We start from the raw sequence: 20,881 nt of genomic DNA, 5'->3' as shown, positions 1-20,881 counted from the left end.
TACGAGGAACAATGGCTGTTTCTATGGTGCCAATGGGCAGAGGAGGGAATCCTTCTTGGGAGCTGGTGCTGAAATGTTTAGCAATCATTTTTCAGTGAGAATTGGCAGGTGCCTGCCAGGAGGGGGATGTTATGTCAGCACAGGTGTCAGAGAAGGAGAGAGGTTTCTGAAGGAGGTAATTGACAAATCAGATAGGGCTGGGGAGGGTGAGGGGAAGAGGGCAATGTGCTATTCAGCTGATAGCTTTAAAAGCAATTTTTAACCAACATTATTTAAGAGCCTTTTAGAAAGCAGATCCCCCTTTCCCAGAGGCATCTGCCAACTGACAGTCCAACAGGAAAAGAGGAAACTACTTCCGAAAAGGCTTTAAAAAAAGGACTTTTAGAGGCTGTTAAAAAGACATACAATCACATTCCGCGTAAACCTGTTTAAGCAGCAGTTTATTCCACAGACTGGGCTGTTTCTTTCACTTAACAGTCTGCTGTTTTCCTTTATCCACCACCCTACCAACCCATCACCTGCTCTCTAGAGCCTTTCACCCAAGAGCTGAGGAGCACCCCTGTTTTCTTGCTGAGCTCCACACAGGACAGAGACACCAACAGTTAATTCCTGTGAGTGTGATTTGGAGATACGATTTTGATTTTAAGCATTTCATCCTGGCAGTAAAATGCATCTGTTCTACATTTGAATATCTGCAACCTGTGCTGCTTGGGAGATTTTCTGATGGGTGTATTGCAGCCTTCATTCTGTACTTTCATTGTTTGAGTTCTAACATTCTTTCCCATCCTATTATCTATAGATAACATCCATATTATCTAGCCAGTGATGTAGCTTGCATCTGTGTTTTCAGATTTGAAGAGTACACATTCAAAATAACTTCTACCACATATTTTTTGAGAATTTTTCTAGAGACGTAAAGCTCTTGGTGAAGGAAAAGTAATTATGCTTATCATCTTATCTTCTGTAATTAGTACATAGTAGGCGAACAATCAGTACTTGCTGAAGATATAAATGAGTAAATGAATGAGTGATTATGAATAAATGACTACTGGAAGAATAGGAGTGGGGAATAGCAAAGGAAGGTGTCCAGGGGCATCTACGTGGGCTAGAAAAGCAACTTCAACTAGCTGGTAGCCTTGATTTCTAGAATTGTAAGTCAATTCTCCCATTTTATTTGGGGCATTGTTGGTGGTGGAGCTGTATGTGTGTGTGGGCATGCGCACGTTCATGTGAACACCATGAGTTTTTGATGCCACAGTTGTGATCTATCACTTTTCTCCAGTCATTATCCCATGGACAAGGGCAGGCAGGCAGACAGGTTAGAGTAATACCCTCAGGCCCAGACGACAAACTTCTTCACAGATTTTACATCTCCCATTCTTACTTAATTTTGGCTGCAGTTGGTTCACACCTTCCTAAGCTCAAATGAGAAATGAAATCGGGTTGCAGATTTTCTAGGGAATGGTGCTGAAGAGGCTCTGAGGAATTCTGAATTTCAGCCGCATTTGGCACATTGCGGTTTCAGCCAAATCACATTTCAGTGAGTAGAATTATGGGACTATTACCCCCGGTGGCACATTATATTTGTGATACAAAAAAATGTCATGGCTCATTCCAATTAGTGAAAAAAAATTTTTAAAAAGCTTGCAGGTTGCTTAAAAATACCCAAGACCTCCAAGTTGATTGAAAATTTGGAAGAAATAATAGTCACAACAGCGATAGCAGCAGCAGAAACATCTGACATTTTGGGGGTGTTTTCACATGCTAGACCCCTTGTGAAAGTTCTATTAGCAATTAACTGAGTTATTCCTCACAACACCTTGATTAAGTAAAAAGTATCATTATTCTCATTTTATTGGTGGAAACTGCATAAGAGAAATGTCCAACAGGGCATCTTTTGGACAAGGTAGTTCTTACATCTACACAGTCAACATGGGATTCCCTTTGTCATACAGAAGTAGGACAGTTGAAGAGTTCAGTGATGAGTTGCCCCCTTTTCTCCAGATTTCACACAAATATAGCTAGTCTCCTAATTAAATATGGAGTTTTTATGGTTATGGTTCCTTAATTCTGTCCCCAAATTGCTAGGCCAAACAAACAACAACAGCAAAACCCCACAAAACACAAAACCTAACCACAAACAAAACATATTTGTCCTAGTTACATTTGCAGAGAGGCAAATTCACACTGTGGCAAGGTCAGTTCTCAGGGAATACAAACAAGATCAAGAACAAAATTTAAGATTTTAGATTTTATTCCACTTTGGGAACATCCTGTTGTGTGGCATACATCACAACCACCTAAAAGCATTTGTAAAAAAAACCCCCAGAACCTCATTTTCTGCCTAAAATTACCCAGATAATAGATGTAGAACTCTGTTGGCTTTTCATTTTATATTTTATAATTATTTCTCATACTGTTTTGACTTGGATTTAGATAAACATCTGCATTTCAGCTTATTTGCCTTTCCAATAAAACCTAAAAGAGAAAGAAGTTCCTAAAGAAGGATTTGGGATATTTATAGTAAGAAAGGAAAAAGAAAACTGTTTTGTGATTCTATTTTTGAAGAACACTTTTTTTTTGTTTCTTAAAGCTCTAGTGGTTTAGGAAAGAGCTGAAGGCAAAAACTTTCTCAAGAAACACTTCAGAACATACTCATAAAGTTGAAGCCCAAGCCAAATCCCCCCACCCCACAGAGCAAGGAAAGTGCTCACATAGCATGATGTCCTTTGAATCTCTTAAGGTTATTTTCTAAATGAGACTATGAGAACAAAATGAAATTATATTTTCCTTCCAGCTAGTTAAGCCTCAAATCCCTAGATGAAAAAAATGTTTTCCTTTGGGACAGTGATGTATTTCTAGTCAGTCTATTCCCAAAACAAACACACCAAAAACCCATTTCACACACAAGCTAAAATAAAAGATAGGAACAGAGGTCATTCAAATAGTTAGTATTGCTCTAAATTGCTATTTTGCAGGTAACCCTCACTGAACAGAATAAGTGGGTTTGGGTCTTGTTATCTATTACCTCTGAAGCTATAGTTTATTAGATGGAATTCCATTGAATCCTTTACTTATACAATAGTTGGCCCTCTGTACCTGTGTGTTCAGCTTTCACAGATTCCACCAATCATGGATCAAAAATAGTCAGGAAAAACAAAAAATAGTAATACAAAATAATACAAGTACAAAAATACAGTAAAATAACTATTTCATTGCATTCATGTGTATTAGGTATTATAAGTAATTTAGAGATGGGAGGATGTAGGTAGGTTATGTGCAAATACTTCGCCGTTTATATAAGAGACTTGAGCATCCTTGGATTTTGGTATCTGCTGGGAGAAGGAGGGGTGTCCTGAAACCAATTCTCTGCAGATACTGATGACTGTGCTTATATTTTCACTTAGTATCAGTATCACTATCTGCAATAGTTGTTTATTATTTATTTATTTATTAAGATGAAGTCTCGCTCTGTCAACCAGTCTGGAGTGCAGTGGCGTGATCTCAGCTCACTGCAACCTCCACCTCCCGGGTTCAAGGGATTCTCCTGTCTCAGCCTCCTGAGTAGCTGGGATTACAGGCATGCACCACCATGCCCGGTTAATTTTTGTATTTTTAGTAGAGATGGGTTCTACCACGTTAACGTGAACTCCTGGCCTCAAGCAACCCGCCCACCTCGGCCTCCCAAAGTGCTGGGATTACAGGCATGAGTCGATGCACCCCGCCAGTGATACTGACTTTAAGTGACTAAATTATAGTAGATGGTGTTTGTTGACTACCCAGCATGTTTCTCACCTTTTTCTTTCTTCAAAATGGAATCTCAGTTTTGCTCAACTATTTTCCTTCTGCAAACACACACACACACAAACACACACACACACAATTTAAGAAAAGTTGGTCCCAAGAATGGGCCTTTAGTCTAAAAAGCTAAATAGCATCTAGAATTTCCAGCACTTAATATTGTATTGAGTGGTCATATGACCTGAGTTGGCACAATGAGCTGAAGGACATTACCCTTAATCCTTAATTGTGAGAAAGATTTTTTTTTCTCTTTTCTACTAGACAAAAATAAGGAAGGGTGTAGCTCCAATTGCCACCAGCAACCATCTTCGACTCTGAGGCAAATCACCAGGTGAATGACTTCGATGCTGAGGATAGCAAGAGGGAGACAGAAAGATCCTGAGATTTTGGTTATATCACTGATCTAACAGATCAGTTGGAGCCTGCTTTCCTGTAGACTGTCTCTTATGTAAAATAATAATTTTACTTCTTTTTAAGCCAGTTTGAAATGGGATTTTCTCTTACTCATAGTCCAAAGTATCCCAATACACCAGCTGAAAACACTTAGAGAATCAGAGTGAGAAGCAATCAGATCTTTAGGATGCTGAGCATGAATGACTGTAACTTGCTTTTCTGACTGCCTTTCCCATTAATAGGGTTACTTATTGCCTTCCCCTTTACTCCCACTAGCTTAATCACTCCTGAAAATTATTTAACTCTCTACTTCTCATTCTAAAGCTGGGAATGTGCAGTGTGGGAGAGGATGCCCTTAACCAGTTTAGATTACTTGTGTTAATAAGACACGTTACTGATTGGAAGGCTTTAAGCAAGAGAATGGTGCAGAGGCTCAAGCACAATGCTGGGAATCACTGATCTCATTTTTCTGAGTCCATAATTTCTACTCCTTTTCCTTGGAAGTTACAATTTCCCACAGTGGTGAGATGCAGTAGAACATTTGCCAGAAGCTACCATGGTACCTACTCCGGTCTAGGAAATTCACTTATGTAAAAAAAAAAAAAACAACAACTAATTTCTATTCTATTGATTAATAAGTTTAAAATTCTCTATATACCTTTGGCTTCAGAATGATGGCTATCACATTAAATAGGGGAAATATAAGGGAAATCATCCAAACCTCTCCCACTTCATCTCACAACCTTATAAAACATTTGGCATGCTCAGATAGAGCTGAGTTGAACTGCATGTTTCACTGCCAAGCTATATTCATGAAGATCCTATTCCATGCATTGACGGCCACTTAAGGAATGAAATTGGACTACATAATCAGTTGAATTTAATTCAATCTTTTTGGTACAGCCATGTTCAAGGACAACAAGGTACATAGAATCTGGTATTAGACTTCCTGTAGAAACTCAAGAAACATTTCCAAGGTTGGAATCTAAAGGAAAGGTAATTTTGCTCATGAAACACACACATAAGAATTTTCCATATATATTTTTTTGTAGATTCAGTTTCATGTACTACTATGGGTTGATAATAAACTAAAAGATAAGCAAAGTTGATCATAATAGCCTACACCAATAAGAAATAATAAACAGCCACAGTTTCCACCATAAACAAATTAACAAAAACTGTAAACAATTCAATGCATTGGAGTAGAGTGACCAAAAAAATGTCAACTTTCCTATAAGACACTCAATTATTCTGTTAGGAGATCCATCAGTTATAGAATCTGTAACCCTATTTCAGACATTTGGCCAAAGGCACCTGTTGGTAGAAGAGCTGAGGCAGGACTGGCTTGTCTGTCATAATATAAAAGAGTCTTGGAGGATATCCGGGGTCCGGGGTCCAGGGTCTAAAGCCCCTCGTGGCCTTTGGAACACCAAGCTCTGTGCCAAAGGGTGGAAAGCTGCCCTGCTGCACCACAAATCTAAGCCCAGGGCATGAAATCCCTTGTGGCTTGGAAGGAATCCAGGGCTCAGGGCATAAAACCCCTCGTAGACTCTGGAATGTGCACAGACTTGTTGGTTGCTCTCCCAGGCTCATAAACATGCTCTCCATTATCTCAAGTATCAGAGCATATTCTATATGCATCAAATAAAACGCTAAACCATCACAGCTATGCTTGATGCACTGCTACCTTTCTACCCCACCAACAAATAGTGTGGACTCCCAGAGCTTGGGGCCTTCGCAGCCTCCAATCTAGCTTTGGCCCCCTGGACCCACTTTATGCACTCTTAGCTTGTCTTTTCTCATTCCTTTGACCCTGCTGGACTTTGACCCCGATGGCCTGGTGTTGGGCTTGATCACCCCAACAGGCACCAAGGTCATCTTGAGAATATTTCCCTTCTGTTGGGTGTACCCCTTTGAACAGTCTAGAAGGCTGGCCCCAATCTTCTTGCTTCTTAAGTGTATTGCTTCAATATACCCAAATGAAATCAAATTATTAGAAAAGAACACTAACTTCCAACATGAAAAATGTAGAGAAGTATATAAATGTAGTACAGAGTTTCATAATGAGTTCTCTCCTTTTGTTCTCTTAACAAACATCTAATGTGTTCTTGCCATTTGTCAAAAACAAGGCTAGGCCTTGTTGGTCAAAGGAAGACTCAGTGGTTTTGTTCTCCAGATGCTTACAGTCTGATAGGTGAGGCCTAGACAGTCATGCAGAGACTTTTGAAAAGATGTTTTTACAGTTACACTTAGACTAAGTAAAGGCTCTGACACACTCACACCATGAGGAATGTAAGCTAAGAGCGAGACAGGTAGGTGGGGGTCAGAGAATGCTTCTTGGAGAAGCAGATTCTTGGTCTTTGCCCTGAAGATCCAATAAGATTTGGCCAGGTAAACATAAGTGGGAGCACTGGTCAGCTGGATATTAGCACGGAGTGTGAGTGTCAACACACTCAACTCCAAAGTTAGCAATGGTAGAGCCCAATAGATTTCATGACTAAAAGACCTGAATTCTGAAAGAGTTAACTTTGTAAAATAGCAGCTTTTAATGGTCATGTTTAATCTCGACCACAGACTGCACCTCATCTGACATCGAAGCATGGCATTATCTGTGGTGCTCGACACAATGCTTTGCCCAAAAGTATTCATTAAATGGCTGAGTTGAATTGAAATCCCATCACCTCAATCCTAAATTTTAACTAGTCTTCTTGTGTAGACTGATTTCTTGATGAACTGTATTTCCACTGACCAGTGTATGTATGGCTTTGTGCTTTGTGGCAAATTCACTGGGGAAATTGTAGGGATTAGTGAAGGAACCACCATGAAAATATTCTGAGGCATACCATCAAAAATATAAAACCATGTTAAATTTTTGGTAGTGAAGGGAGGTATGGTGTTTCTTTCTAAGCTGAGTAGGAGGTTCAAAGTCAAACCTGAAGATGAATAGAAACCTTACAAAACCTTACAAATCATGAAACTCACAGCTAATTTCTGTATTAATGTAAGATATAAGTATGGGAGAATAGAAAACATAATCAATTCTGAATATCCTATTCATTATATACGAAACTAGTATTATTGGTATGTATGAGAATACATAGATAGAGTATGAGGAAATAATCTATTTTCCCTAAATTGCTAGTCAATGTATATTTGTCTTATTACCTGCTTTCTCTCTAGAACTGAGCACAGGGGCCCTCAATAAACATTGTAGAATGAATAAAGTAATTAATGATGAATCTGAACCTTTCAAACATCCTTGCGAGGTCTTCCTTGGGACCAAGAGTAAGTGATTATAAGACTGACTCAAATTAAAGCGGACAGGCCTAAAGCTAAAAGGCCTCTATGAGGCTGAAATCTGTTGCTTTGGGCTATAATTAATTGATCTCACTTGTTAAAGAATATACTTATACACTCACTGAAGGATGAAAAAGAAAATGAGTTTTCTTTCTAATTGTATTTTTAAGCCCTGAGAAATGTGTACATGTTACATATAATATATATGTATATACAAAATCCATATACCTTTGACTTTCTTTGTATTTGAGATTCATACATTTGAATCTATCTTTCCTGTCTTCTATCTATCTATATATTTTCCATCGATTCTATCATCTATCTATCTATCTATCTATCTATCTATCTATCTATCTACCTGTCATCTACCTGTCATCTATCTATTCTGTCTATGATCTCAGTACATGTATATAGAGCACAAAAGGCCAAGAATGCAATAGTTAAAACAATGTGGGTTCTCAACAGTGCCACGATTTAATTTTAGCTCCAAAAAGAACTAACTGTGTGACCTTGGGCAAGTTGCATAACTGTTCTGTTCCCTAGTGTTATCTTTAAAATTGAGAAGATTGACAGTATTTACTTGAAAGTCTTGTTGTGAACATTAAATTCATGTAAGATATTTAAAATGATGCCTGAAATATTGTAAGTGCTAAGTGTTAGGTTTTATTATTCTACTCCATTTTCCCAATCATCTTTCTTATTTTTAATCCTTAAGTAACAAAATTCAAAATACTTTAACAAGAACATATAGGATTATTTGAATGAGGGGCAAAAAAAAAAAAGGTCATTCACTTAGAAAATAAGCAATTGTTTTATTTATTATAGAAAATACATGGTAACACACATGGATACTAAAACTGTAAGAGAAAATAATTCTTGGCAAGGACATTGTTTAGTTTAGGTATGAATTCTAAAAAATAAAATATGTTAAAAGTGTAAACTCAGGGGGTACATTCTGTTTCCAAACACAAACTAAGAATTAAAAAATCAAAATGACAGAATTCTGCTAATCTGCTTAGGAAGGCATAAATTATTAATCAGGCTCCAGGCAACAATGTTGAATACCAACTTTAATAAAATGCCTGCCTGGAGGAAGGTGAGGGCTGGTGGCCCCGTTGTTGAAAGCTCGGTTGCCCTATCAACTTGCTTGGTCTTCCTGGCTCTCAGGACACCACTGATAGGGCTTCCTTCAAAATAGGCTCATTTGAAAGTGGTCAGAATTATAAAAAATTAAGTTGTTAGCATGAGATAGAAAAGTTGTATTTTCACTGGCATGAATAAGCTTGAACAGGAAATCAGTTGTAAAAATACTTAAGAGGTGCTTTTGTAGCTTACGTGAGAAGAATTTCACCTAGTAAGCATTTATTGAGCCTTCCCTATGTGCTTACAGTTACAAGGGATGCCCTCATCTTAAAACTCTCATCTTGAGATGGAAAAGTGATATTTTAAAACCATTTTCTCATTTCTCCCCCAACCTGGATTTATTTATTCCATAAAGCATCTTATGTTTGTATCAGGTGGGCTTTTGCTGTGCAGGGAATTAAATAATGGATTTTCCAAAAGTCTTGGCTGAATATCATTCTTAGGAACACTTGTCAATCAGGGAAAACCTAAATTGGAAAGTACTTGACAAACTCAGTATCTCCTTAGTAGTCAGAGTCTTGTAGCTGCTTTTTTGGATTGTGGAGTTTAACATGCAGTGCAAATTTCACTTCTTGCTTTAAAGTCTTTTATAAGATTATAGACATTAGTGCATATTTTAAAATCCAAAATGGGACAGGTTTGGCTCTCGTCTTCTGTGGTTGGTTTCTCTAACCAGCCGTGATAAAAAGATTATCGTACAAAGAAAAAAGAGAAAAAAGCCATTTAAAAATCCATTTTGGTTTAGTGAGAAATTGGGAAGCAAACATATGCTCAATTAATGTTCAGAACCTCAAAGGTGCAAAGCAAACTTTTTATTCTATAGTGCCCAATTAATCCAGCTTAGGGTTTCAATAATTTCTCCTTTCTCTGCCTACCTCATAGAAATCTTTTATTATATCAAATTAAACTCAGTTGCTTGAGAGCACTTTACTCTTATGTTGCTTCCAACTTCATATTTTAAATAAAGAACCCGTCCTCCTTCGCGTTACATTTGGGGAGAAAGTGTTTATTTGGATAATCACTAAGCACCTTGCTCTGTCCACTCATGTACTAAGATTATCTCTTCAATTTAATTTCATTGCTTTTTGGAACACAAAGTACATACCCATTTAAATTCAAGAAGAAAAAGTTTTCTAAGAAAAACAAACCACAGTGCTCTTTGGAAAGATATTTTGGAGTGTGGTGACAGAATTAAAAGTGAACTTGAGGAAGAAGAAAAAGTATAAGACAAAATATCTAAATATAGCGCTTGCATTAGACATTCCTGCCCTGTTATCTTAAATGCAATTTTCTTCCAGGTAATCGCATTTGCTATGAACGCAAAAGTTATTGCTGAGCAGGCACTTTTTGTATCTGGAGGTTTGGGACCACCTCCTCCCGGGTACACTAACTTGTAAGTGACTCCACTTCATTCTGTTGTCTTAATTAAGACCTGCCTGAAACGTCTCTCTCTCTTTATAAAAAGGCAGGTGAATCAGAGAGTGAAAATGTGGCACTGATATTTATCATAAGGCCACACTAATGGAATTAATCCTTTATGAAACACTGACAATATCTCTACTAGATACTTTTAAACAAATAGCTTAATATGAGAATAATTGCTGGGAGAAAAGTCACTGAATTTGGTTCAAATGAAGAGTCAGCAGTAATATAACAGTCATGGCAGATTTCATCAGTTTGCATTGGTAATTAGACTGACCACACGCCATTTTGATTGGTGTTAAATTAGCACCTGTTGCTAAGGGGACCTTAGGATATTTTGTTGAGTATGAAACTGAGCAGTTGCAAATATATATACATTTTGCGCATATATATATGTGTGTATATATACATGTAGTTACATATATGTTATATATACATATATACACATATATGTATATATGTATAAATATGTGTGTGTGTATATATACATACAGTTGCATATATATAGGTGTGTGTGTGTATATATATATTTTTTTTGAGGCAAAGTTTTGCTCTTATCACCCAGGCTGGAGCACAATGGTGTGATCTGGGCTCACTGCAACCCGCCTCCTGGGTTCAAGCAATTCTCCTGTCTCAGCCTCCTGAGTAGCTGGGATTATAGGTGCCCACCACCACATCTGGCTAATTTTTTTGTATTTTTAGTACAAACGGGGTTTCACCATGTTGGTCAGGCTGGTCCCAAACCCCTAACCTCAGTTGATCCACCCGCCTCAGCCTCCTAAAGTGCTGAGATTAGAGGCGTGAGTCACCATGCCCAGCCTGAAAATATTTTCAAATGGATGATAGTAGATTAATGAAACTCTTTCTTGTTTAATTCTGCAAAAGGAGATTTAAGCTTTGTAGTCAAAAATATGATAAGCTCATTTTAATGACTGAAATCTATACTATACACTAGAAGGCAATTGCTTTTTGAATGCATACCTCAAAATACAGACCAACATGTTAGTAAATTTTTGTCTACAAGTTTACAAAGTTCACTTTTAGAAAAAAAAGACACCCATTTTATAATTTATATAGTTAAGGTAGGCTGTGTTTGTTCCAGCTTATGGAGTTAGATATAAATTTAAAACTTTTCATTTCCCACTGAATTATCCACTATGTAATCAAGTAGGAAAATTCATTATTAATGACACATTCTGGCCATGAGCTTGGCAAAGCATATTTTTTTTGAGGATCTGTTAATATGGTCAAAGATCATATTAGTATTCCAAACGTTAGTATTAATCTCTATAAGTTTTAATTAAGAGACTCAAGGATACCTTTTGATTAAATGGATTTTGTTTAGTTTGTCTTTTTGGTGTTTTAAATATAATTATAATTCCCCTTTACTTTTTGTTCATCCAGATAAGAAGGAAGAGAACCAGGTCAATCATTTTTCAACATGATGTCAGTCATTGTATAAACCAGTGGTCCCCAGATTTTTGGATTTCATGGAACATTAACGTTTTACTTTTTAAAAGGGAGAGGATTGACATTGAGTTACTTGCCAAATTTAAATTTTGCCATGGAAAAAGCCATCATAATCTTTCCCCATATTTCCATGAAAGAATTGACATTTTAACTTCAAAGCAGTGGGAAGGTCACTGTCTGAGTTCTTTAAATCAAACAAATTGAGATTTATGAGAAACACAATAGGTTGTCATCATTTTTTATATCTAACCACTAATAATTTTTTGTTTCAAAGATGGATACAACTTGGTCTCCTGGGGAATCACTGATTTAGATAAGGCTTACTCAAAACTGCCATCAAGCCATTACAAATAAAACAAAACCCCAAACCTTATCATATGTCTCCCTAGCAATGGTCAATATTTTGAGGGAAATTGTTAATTCTTCTTTGCAATAGGAAATTTACAAAATGTAGGAACACATGAAATTCCTAAAGAAGCCTACATCCTTATCTTCACCACAAGTTTCCACATTTGTCCCTTCACAGAATACTTATAAATAATAATATTCTGGATTTAAATTTCCTTTTTACTTTTTAATGCCAGAATTAAATGGTGATGATAAAAAGCAAGAATATTCAACAACTAGAACTCAGGCCACAGCAGAGAAAGATAGAGATAACAGAACAAAATAAATCAAATATATCCATGGATAAGTCATTCATCTCTCTGGTCATCAATTATCTCACAGTTAAATGAAGAGTATTAGATAAAGTCATCTTTAAGCACCTTCCTATGTCTCACATTCTCTGATTATATTTCTAATGATCAAACTTTCCTTGAAGGCTAGATTAACTACATGACTTTTTGAATGGTGGCAATAGAAAGAATAGAATATAATGAAAATGGCTCATCATGTCAACCATATAAAATGTGACTGTATTAAGAGGGTTTCTTCCTCCCTTCCTCCCTCTCTCTCTCTCCCTCCTTCCCTTCCTTTCTCCTTTCCTCCCTCCCTCTTTCTTTCCTTGTTTTTGTGGGGATTGTCTTCCGGTGGCATGGTAGTGGTGTATATGTATGTGTGTGTGTGTGTGTGTGTGTGTGTGTGTGAAATTTTACTTGATAAATCATTCAGAACAAATACCAAATTGTGATAGTAATGAAGTAATGAAATAATTGTGGTCACAAAATAAAATACTTTTACTTATCAGATAAGGAAGGACACAAACACTATCTTACTTAGCTCTACCCAGAGTCCCAAATGCTACATCCATGGTAATGTCAACGAGCTGAGAATGGACTGATGCCCTTAGTGGGTGCTGTGAGGTTGAGGTGTCTCTCCCATCTCAATGCAATGAACAGGTGTCATTTTAGCTACCTTCCTGAAATACTCCCTCCCTCATAAAGATCCCTCTGAAGGCAGGAGAAGATGTTTATTCTCTTATAAAAGGTACCATCATTATGTTCAGAAAAATGGCCCACACAATGCTTTCTACTATAATTATAAATTCTGACACACGCTTGCAGATTATTTTTCAAAAATGAATAACTTAGAAAACATCTTCCTCAGCCTTCACATCTGCCAAGCTCTGGTCAAAATAATAAAATCATTCCCACGCCCTCTGCTGCTCTGCAGTTCTCAGAGAGAGTCACACTTTTACTTCCAAGACACCACAATTGTTTGTTAACAGCACATTCATTAAGTGCTTGGCTTAAACGGAGATTCCCTGGAAATTCAAACCAAAAAAGGGCTAAGTAAAGAAGATATAAGTGTAGCAGGGTCATTCTGATTTACTGTGTAAGTATTGCTATGCGAAATGCGTGTAAAATACTTAGAACAGGGTGTGACTTAGAAAAGCTCAGTAAAGGTTAGTTTATTATTTATTATCATTATTATTTGGATGTATAAAAATTCCGAGCCAAAATAGTGGTTTTTTAAATCTTCGCTGGATATATGTATATATGTATACACACACATATATTATCAACTGTTTTCCTTTTATCCACTACATATATCTATATGTGTGTGTATAGATATATATGCTCTGAGCATATATATACACGTATGTGTGTGTATATATACCATGTAAAGTGTATATATACACATATATATACCAGATATATACCATATATACACATACATAATTATCAACTCTTTTCCTTCTATCCACTATATATATGTGTGTGTAGATATATATGCTCTGAGCATATATATACACACATCATGTAAAGAGATGGGGGCTTGCTGTCTTGTAGCTCTGCCTTTCATCATGCTACATCACACACAGGATCCAAATGGGTGACAAGTAGAATACTTGGTCTATATTATTATTATTATTATTATTTATTTATTTTTTTTTGAGACGGAGTCTCTCTCTGTCACCCAGCCTGGAGTGCAGTGGCGCGATCCTGGCTCACTGCAAGCTCCGCCTCCGGGGTTCACGCCATTCTCCTGCCTCAGCCTCCTGAGTAGCTGGGACTACAGGCACCCGCCACCTTGCTGGCTAGTTTTTCGTATTTTTTAGTAGAGACGGGGTTTCACCGTGTTAGCCAGGATGATTTCGATCTCCTGACCTCGTGATCCGCCCATCTAGGCCTCCCAAAGTGCTGGGATTACAGGCTTGAGCCACCATGCCCGGCCGGTCTATATTATTACTGTATACTTTGGATTGTAGGCATCAGAGGAATACACAGTTTTTCTATTTAGCATGCAGGACAATGAAGGAAAAGAGCTGATATTCTTCAATGCACCAATAAAATCTTTTCCTTGATTCTGATGTGATTTCAGACCACTTTAAAAAAGATATTCCTCTGGTTAATTTACCATCCACCCAGGGTTATCTCCCTTAGATGGTGATTTTTTAAAGGTAATTTTCAAGTTTGCACTTTATGGTAGAGAAGAGTAGTGTGTATAAATATGTTAATGATGCAATTATGTTTATAAAGTGGCATTTAACAGTAGCACTATTTATAAAGAGGAAAATGCATCCTATGTAAAAATGGCAATTTTGATTCTATTTCTATTCTTATGTTTCCCTCTGCTGTAAAAATTTACCTCCTCATCTCTTTCCATTTTACTCACTTGGACACTTCTCGAAGTTAATTTTTTCTTGCTGTTTTCTCTTCCTATAACTTATTAGGTCTCTTGGATATCTTTTGGCCAGACCTACCAATTTCGGAAATTAGAGAAAGAGAAAAACACAGTGTTCTTTCAAGTGCTGAAATATGAAGATAAATCATACCCTGTGGTATGCTAGCTTTATGTGCCTCATCTTCTTCATAAGTCATTTCTCTCACAAGATAGTACCACATATACTAAGAAAAGCTTGCAACCCGTGCTGCCCATTTACATGACAAATCAAATTTAATATTAACACTCTGGCATTAATGAAACTCTACCTCTTATAAATCACAGCAAGGTGATCTGATTGCTGGAAGAAACCAGCTCCCAACGGTATTAGTGTAAATATATTAACCAGATGAAATAAGATGAAATAATCTCGAATAGTCTCTGCATATGTGTCTACTCTACATTTATGAATGTGTGCTCACAGCATTCAGCCTTCAATAAGTTTTCTTTGTTGGAAGAGTTGAAAATTTCTTGGATAGTTCAATTTTGAACAACTAGACTGTTGGCTATAGATGGCTCCCTCTGACCCAACTATTTTGTAGTAATTTTAAGTGCACCACTTTTTTGAAGGTTTATTTATATTCTCCCCTCTTGCCTTATCTTCCTACTCTGTGGGTGATAGCATCACAAACACTATATACATTTAGTTCAATAGTTAATTAGAGAGAACCTGAAGTTCCTCATAAGATTGCTTTGAAAAAGAGAGGCTTCTGTATGAATAGAAACTCAAAAAAAGTAGACCAGTTAATCTTTGTAAGAGGCAAACTTGAACAAAAATATTACTATTATTTAGTTTCAGGAAAGTGCTTCAAGCACTCATCTGTCTTCAAAATAAAATAAAAATCCCAATGGAGAAAACAACATGAAAAAAAAAAAAAAGAAGAAGAAGAAGAAGAAAAGAAAATCAGCCTAAAGGCTGCACTTCTGTATTTATTTTCTAATATTCTTGGAACACTGTCACAACTGTGTGCTATGTTTGTGTGTGTGTGTATGCCTTCTTCTTTCTGCAATTCTCCTATTACCATAATGTTCTTGAGTCTTTGAATTTAGAATCATTATTCAGAAAAACATTTAAACCAGAGAAGGTTTGGTTATCTACGTTTTCACTTTTTTGTGAAGTAAATAAAGCGTGCTCAGTAGACACTGCTAGGTTGAAACACTATTAGGAATACAATTCAGACTGAGTCACCGCTTGTTATTTTTATAAGCGAGACCCTCATTCTGATGGACACCAAAGAATAAGCAGCCGTGACTAAGCAAGAAGCACAAGGCAACTGGATTTTGCCGGATGTTATCTCATTTGGAACACATTTCAAACTTTAGAACAGATTTTTAAATTGGAAGTTGAAACCTGCAGGCTGTCAGCAGAAGAGGCTGATTCACCCTACAGAAGTTACCTTACTCCAAGTTCCAGGCAGAGTATTTTAAGGAGTAGGTTACCTAAAATGTGTTGTGATACATCAAGGAAAGAAATGAAACAGAAAAAACCTGGAGAAAGGGTGACACAGGTATCTAAACATCTTTTGGATATTCAACATATTTATTTGAATAGGGAATTCTTTGAATTAGATGGCTTTAGTTCAGCATAACTTGTGAATGTTCACGGATTTCTGAAACAATCGTCGTACTTTTTTTCCTGCAAATATTTCTTTTGTTGTTGGGTGGAGGGGGGGGGCACTCTTCATGTAGAACTTTTGGAGTTCTAAATATAATGTTAAAATTACTGGGTAAATTAGAAGTAAGGAAGTAGAGTCTTGGAAAGGTCAGAAATAAGAAAATCTTATATTGATGATGGTAAATTCTTTATTAATTGGCCATTGCTTTATTTGGAACCATCCAGCAGTTACCAAAAGTCTAGATATTCAGAAAACCATAAAAACATTTGTAAGTCCCCTAAATTAGAGAAAGTACAGAAATAATAGCAATAATGATTTGACCTGTCACAAATATTAAGATAGTGCTTAGAGAATACTAACTTGTTTACAGAGAAAAAGTTGTTATACTCTCATCTTAGATAACAAAATCCATTCTGCAACTGAACTCCAGGGAGAAATGCATGGAGTGACCCACTAGAGGTCCCTTCCAACTAAAAAAAGTTTGAATAGTTCAAAGGGTTCAGCCTTAGTGTATTGGCATTCATGACTGCAAAGCAACTACGGGGCCAGAAGAGGGGACCACACATTTCAATTTGTTAGGAAGATTGTAGTTTCACTCAGAATATTTGTCACATTTCGTTCCTTTTAAAGAAATCCCTATGTGGGACATTCACTCAATTAGTCCCAATTTTCAGAACTTGTTGCAATGTATTGCTATAATAATACAGTATCATGTAATACCCTGTGACTGTAGCTGTGCTTTCTAGAAAATGTTTAGCTATTTTCAAGTGTCTCAAGCAGTATTTTGCAAGATACATTTTTTTCTTAAAAAGGAAGAGTGCCTCAGTAAGTTTTTCCTTGCAAAGCTGATGGAAGTGGTGGGTGGAAGAGGTAGGGTACACGTTTTTCGATAGTAGGCAAGTTGGTAGAAAATGATTATGTTTCCATATATTATCTTTGCAGAGTTAGCAGTACAAAATGTAAGTGCAATAAATTGGTGTAAAAGCCAGATAGTAAAGGGACTAAAAGTCCCTATGGAGATACTAACCTGTCACTTTCTTGTAATGGTAGCAAAAGATAATTGTAGACACAAATACAGTAAAACTGAATTGGTGCCATTTTCCTTCAAAAATGGGCTGCTGCCTCTTAGTTTTTCTGAAGAAATTGGTTACTTCCTCTGCTTCAAAAGTATGGCATGAACCGTTACATTAGGTGGGAAAATATCTGCTTTTTATTTTCCTTCAGTACCTTTTTAATTAGAACACGCCAAAGAGCAAAAGGGGATGAGATACAATCCTATATGATTGCATTTTCCAGTCAATTGTTGGATTTCTTTTAAGTGTCTGAGCTCTGCATTGACAATCTGGCCTCTGGCATAAACTTTGCCCTCCTGGTTGTGACATAATGAAGACATCTGCTCAAGTATACCCCTTTCTTCACACAACTGGTTTTACGGTTCTCTAAAATAGCAAGCATAGAGCCATGCAAGTACTATTACACAAGGCATGATGCTCAAGTCTCGAGTGAAACTGGAAGAGTTTTTTTTTCCTCTGTCTCTCTCAAAGTAAAATCTTAAGGGTTTTCCTTTTCAGATAAAGCTTTCAGTAAGAAAATAAAGAAAATAAGCAACTCTTGGCAAAATTCATATAAACATATTTGTTAGTCCTTCTTGGAAGAGGTGTACATTAACTAGGCATATCCCCGGGTTCCTTTTCCAACACAGGGAGGAGTTTGCAACCCCCTGGATAATTAACCATTCAGAAAGCCCATATTTTGGTCTGCACCCCTCCAGAGCAGCCATATATGTACACGACAGCCACTCCTGCAACATTCTTGCAGGGAAAACCTCTTTCTTCCTTCCCACTGTGTGTTTTACGAAGTGAAAGTGAAGATTCGCAGAGACACGGTCTGATACAACTGTATAGTGTGACTATCATAATTTAATTTTTTTTTTTTTTTTAATGAGAGTGGGAGAGAGAAAAGTATGGCTATTCCAGATGATTAAACTTCTTGGTTCTTGAATGTTCTGAGTCATAGTTAACTCAGGTGGCCAGCCCCTTGCACTAACAGAGACCTGCATTTAACTCCCCATAAAATATGGATTTTATTGCAGCAGTGACAACACTTCTTAGCACCACGCTGACCTCTCCAGCATCTGCCATCTCGAGATCTACGGTAACTCACGGCAGAATATCTAACTACAGAAGTAATCTCAGCTGTGCAACTGCTGCAGTCCACATTGCAGCGTCCCTTTTTATTAAATTCTGGGATTAACGCATTGGGGGCTCCAATTTTCCTGCATCTGGCACCTAAAACCAAGCGCACTCCAACTACTCTCCAATCAGTCCGGGGAAGACTTTATCCCCCAGATTTGAGCCTGGCCAGCCGTGGAGGAGCACGAGCGAGCTGCGCCTTCCACATGACTTTTCCCTGGACAGTGTGCTCCATTTTCGGAGTCCAGTGTTGGACTTTCCTCGCAACCTAAGCATTTCTGTCCTAGATGAGCCGGCAGGCGTTGCCCGGAACATGCAAGCTAACAGTTTTCTTTAGCTCCTTCTCCCAGCCAAATCGTCTCTTTAGTTTAAGTTTTCCCTACTGGGAGCATTCCAGAGTTTTCAGACTACCTGATTTTCTGCTTTACCCCCAAAGCTAAGAAATGTAACTCAGCCCAAGCAGTCACCGCACAGACCCTTATGATGCGGGCAGGTGGAGATAAATCAAGCCCCAAATGGCTCAGCGGGTCCTGCACGCACTAGCGCCCTTTGGTAATTGACCAGCCAACTTTGCAAATGCCGGAGCTCCCCTGGCAGCCTCTGCCGGCGTAGAGAAAGGCAGCGGGTCCTTCTCCGGCGGCCCGCTTCCCCGTGCCCCCACCCAGCGCCACGGCGGATCGGTCTTACCGGGAGGCGGAGGAGCGGCGCCCAGGCTCCCCGGGAAGAGGCGTCAGTCCTGAGCAGCGGCAGCAGCGCCGCCCGCGCAGCCGGACCCGTGCGCCCGCCCCGACCTGGGCTCGCAGGCTGAGAGCATTCCTCCCAACTCCGGCGCGCGGCACCCACCGGGCGGAGAGGGCTCTCTCTCTGATTGGCTTTCATCAACGCTACAGAATTAAAAAAATGGGAGATGTACGCGCAGCCAACGGAGCCCGAACCCACCTCTGCTCGCCTTCCTGCGCCCGCGGAGACCCAGCGACCCGCCCAGGCTGTTCCTGCCTCCGCCGCCGCCGCGGTCGCCGGCTCTGCCGTTCTTGCTCTCGCGCTGAAACTGCAGCTCTCGGGATGCGAAGGTTACGGGCTCGGCAGAGCTGGCTCTTGTGGGCACACACTGATTTGCAAGTGAATGAAGTGGGAGGGAGCAAAGAGAGGAGGACTTTGTTAAAGAGGCCCAGTGCCTGCCCCCGCCCGCCCCCTCCCCTTGACAGAATGACTCCCAGTGTTTGAAGTCCTGAGCAATTCGCTCCCTGTAACACTCCTTCAGCCCCAGGCTTTCCCTTCCTTTTCTTTCTTTCTTTTTTTTTCCCCCTTGGGCGGGGGTTTAAGATATACTCAGAACTTGTATGACTCCGTCTGTTTCCTCTTTTACACTATCAAAATGCACCTTGTGCTATTATCAGCAACGGTCTGATGTTCTTTTTTTCACCGACCAAGCAATTACAATTCCCAGGGACACAGTACCTCGTCACGCTATCAGTTGGCCAGTTTCGTGTGATAGCACGTATAACATGCACACACATAAAACAAGCCGGTCTCCTGAGATGACAATACCGATGGCATTTCTTTACAACATGAACAGGCGTTCTCCAGATGCAAGCAGACATGGATAGATTCATACATGTCTTTCCTTCTCGCCTTCCAGGAAGACACGCTTTCACGTAGCCCCATGATCTCTGTTACTCTTTTGGAGTGACCCCAGGATGTCGTACTTCCCTGGGCTTGCAGAAACACTCAAAACCCAAACCCTTCAGGCTTGCCAATGACTTATGGCTGATGCCATCGTTCTAAATGAATTGATACAAGCATACAAAAGACTTGCAGAGGAGGAGTGTACAATGATATTCAAGGTCTGCTTAACGTTAGAAGATCCTTCTGGAAAGTTGCCTAAGTAGGGTAACCTCCAAATTAAACTCTTTGGTACACATAGCTGTTTGAATGGCTAGATTGATAGTCACAAAGAGGTAATATCTAATATTAAGGTACTAAGCCACAAAAATATGAAACACGTCAAAGTACCATTAAATGAGAGTAATGATTTTCTACATAGGAGACATAGGCATGATGGAGTCAGCCACTGTTTGATTAGGAAAATTAAATCTAATTACCACAGTGATTGCACCCAGGGTCACTAGCCTCCCAAACCAGCTGTTCGCCTGTGCTGCAAGTTCTCAGGGAGATTTTCATTGCACAGAGCTCTAAGAAATGCCAGGCTGCTTGGCCTCTGAGTGGTTAAACTGGCTGGAGGTTGGTCCTGTTCCCAACTGAGCTCTTACTAGAAAACCTTTTGTTTCTCCAATAGAAGTTCAGGCATTTAAATAAAGCCCAAATCAAAGTATTCCTCTAGGCAGCCAGTGCTTCAAAGAAGTGTGCATGGAATAGTTTTAGCACAGATGTTCTGCACATGGATGATGGAAAGACTTGAGTTTCTTTCTGGAAAAGACC

General features: G+C 38.6%; 1 protein-coding gene across 4 annotated transcripts in view; it reads right to left on the bottom strand.

Annotated features, from left to right (window-relative positions):
- The window catches only part of CDH6 (cadherin 6), a 140,375-nt gene extending 120,800 nt beyond the window's left edge, over positions 1–19,575 (bottom strand). For 2 of the 4 annotated variants that reach the window (XM_073995105.1, XM_073995106.1), the window contains exon 1: positions 19,130–19,575. The gene's annotated coding sequence lies outside the window, so the exon portion shown is untranslated. The remainder of the gene's footprint in view (positions 1–19,129) is intronic. The other 2 variants (XM_005556634.5, XM_015451245.4) reach the window with 1 other exon arrangement.
- Between the last annotated feature and the right edge of the window lie 1,306 nt (positions 19,576–20,881).

Source organism: Macaca fascicularis, chromosome 6 (assembly GCF_037993035.2).
Source record: "Macaca fascicularis isolate 582-1 chromosome 6, T2T-MFA8v1.1".
NCBI classification, from domain to species: Eukaryota; Metazoa; Chordata; class Mammalia; order Primates; family Cercopithecidae; genus Macaca; species Macaca fascicularis.
The sequence above is the reverse complement of the archived record's forward strand: the minus strand, read 5'-3'. Positions and strand labels throughout refer to the sequence as shown.